Here is a 2849-nt window from a genome sequence, read left to right as displayed (position 1 = left end):
ACAAAAAAACGCAGTTGACTGCTAAACAAATATAGTCGACTGGAAATAAAGAGTGCATGGATAGAGAAAATCAAACACTGGTTTTTATACTGGTTCGGCCAACAATGCCTACATCCAGTGTCCTTCCAACCCAGGAAGCAAATGCACTATAATGGTTGTGGTTTTTACAACAAGGAATTTATAGAAGCACCACGCAAAAATATAAATCTCCTCTCTAACCCAAAACCAAATATAGCTACACACACAAAACTAGAATTGCAGCAAGAATCCCCTCTTTTGAAATCTGCACCCACATCGAACAATCCTCAATGTGTCACCAGCACTCTTCACAGGATGCCAAGCCTGTCACAGCAAACTTCAAAGGTTGTCAAGCTTTCAATCAAACGCAACAGTCTTTACAGGATGCCAAGCCTTCAAGATCAAACAGAAGCACCTTCTTTGTGCAGATATTGATCAAATAGTATGAGTAATTGACTCCTCCCTTTGAATATCTCTCAAGCAAGATCATCACCGTCTTCTTGGAGAATTCTTGGAGCTTCTAAAACAAAGAATTCAATCTGAAACAGGAAAATGAAAATGTCATATCACAAAAGTCACAGAACAATTCGCGTTCTGTCTATTTATAGTTTTCTGTTATATCAGATTGCTTCTCAGTCGAATAGCCTACTAATACAGTCGACTGTATTAAAACATTTATAACAGATAGTCAACACAAAGGCTCCTTAGTCAACAAAATCAATACACATTTATTACAGTTGACCTGGTCACACAGTCTTAACTAACTTTTGAAAAATATAGCCGTTGGAGCATGTAGGCTTAACAGAATTTCAAACAGATCAGAAACACAGTCGAATATATGATCCACAATGTCGACTGACACATGAAAAATCACTTTGAAATTCTTTTCAACACAAAACCTCACATAACACTGGTTCACCAAATCTGTACAAAGATTTTAGCATAGTCGAATCCATTATGAGTGTATTCGACTGGACTAGAACTTTGTCACAACAAATATAAGTTCGTAAGGTGCTTGTGATCTTTTGTTTTAGAAATGTGCAGTAATCAAAAACCTTTTTTTTCACATTTCAATACAAGTATATTCCAAGCACATTTCAATTCAAGCATGTTCCATAAATATAACACTCAATCAATCATAAGAGCATACATTGTAAATTAACAAAACATGTTCAGCAGATATAACAAACACTTCAGAACAAGAACATGTAATACTGGAACATGTGTACTCTTATTAAGCACTGTGTTGTCATCATCAAAAACTAGTTTGATATAGAGTTTGTGTTGTCAACAATCTCAACAATCTCCCCCTTTTTTGATGATGCACAACCATGATTAATAACTCAACCATGTTTGTACAGTTCCACAAATGACAGAGTAAAAACATATATCAGAAACAATTAACACAGCTCAGTTACTCTACATATTCATCAAAAATATCAACAAATAAAGTATGATGCAGCAATTCTCCCCGTATAGAATTGCTCTCATACACTCATGAATATCTCCCCCCTTTGTGCATTAACAAAAAAAGAATGCTTTAGATATTTATGCAGTTTTGAAAAACAATAGAGATGCATCATAAAGATATGCAGTTTATGAAATACAATGATGCTCTTAAAATCACAAGTTCATCACAAAAACAGTGTAAACTCCCCCTGAAATATAGATGTGTGAGGAAACAATGTGTAAAATAGTGATACTCCCTCTGTCATTATGCATGAGTTTCAAAAACAGTTTGAGTGCACAATGCAGCATACCATAAATTAAGTAACAGTTTAAGTACTTATTTGTATCATAGTCAAATTTTCAAATCACATATATATGCAATGATACAAATATCAACAATCTCACAATATTATCTCAATTCAGATATTGAAACATGTAAAGAGCAGAGATAATATCAGAATATTAATGATTTAAGCACATAGTAAGGATAAAATCAAATTCCAGAATTGGAATTGTTAACCCATTCAGACGCAGTCGAATGCATTGCTTTTGCAAATGTTGGATTCCAATTGTAGATCTTCAAAGCAATGTCCTTCCTGCAAAACCTTTCATCAACCTTTTCCAAATCAAGCATAGTGGTTAAGCGAGAATAAAATAATTTCAAAAACAAAAGTCAATGGGTAAAGATGCATGACAATTCAAGCATAGTTAACTTCAATCAGAGCATAGTCGAATCAATCAAACAAATCATCATATTTCATTCAAACAGTTTAAGTAAATGGATTGATTCAAACTACTAATTTCATTTCCTTGAATTAAATATATTACAATGGTGGTGTAGTGATGAAGGTTGAAAAACAGTTATTTTCATATGTCATTTTAGACCTAATTACGCCCTTTACTACTTGGAATGAGCTTAGAATCAAGCAAAACTCAATAAATTATTCTGTAGAGAGTCAAAAGTTGTTTTTAGCGATATTATGCTTGTTTTGCATTGTTTTGTAGCTATTTTGAGGAAATGAAGAATGGAGCTGAAGATAAAGGTCGTAGACTCAAGAAAAGAGAAGAAAATTGAAGATTTGAAGAGTCGACGCACCGCCCGGCGGCAACTTACATCGCTGGGCGGTCCAGGGTGAGGAGTAGACACTGGCGTTGGCATTGGGCAATTTTGAGGTAAACCGTCGGGCGGTGACCCTTGCCGTCAGGCGGTTTGGAGGCTTATGGGAAACTGCCGGGCGGCACACTTAAACCACCGGGCGGTGGTCCATTGGGCCTGGGCCTGTTTTCTGCTGAGCTTCTCACCTATATATACCCCTATTTCGAGTTCAGAGTCATTCTTTTGACAGGGGAGGACGACCAGACCTAATTTTGCTCTCTGGAGA

This window comes from Vigna radiata, chromosome 7 (genome assembly GCF_000741045.1).
Source record: "Vigna radiata var. radiata cultivar VC1973A chromosome 7, Vradiata_ver6, whole genome shotgun sequence".
Classification (NCBI taxonomy): domain Eukaryota; kingdom Viridiplantae; phylum Streptophyta; class Magnoliopsida; order Fabales; family Fabaceae; genus Vigna; species Vigna radiata.
Note: the sequence above shows the minus strand (reverse complement) of the source record.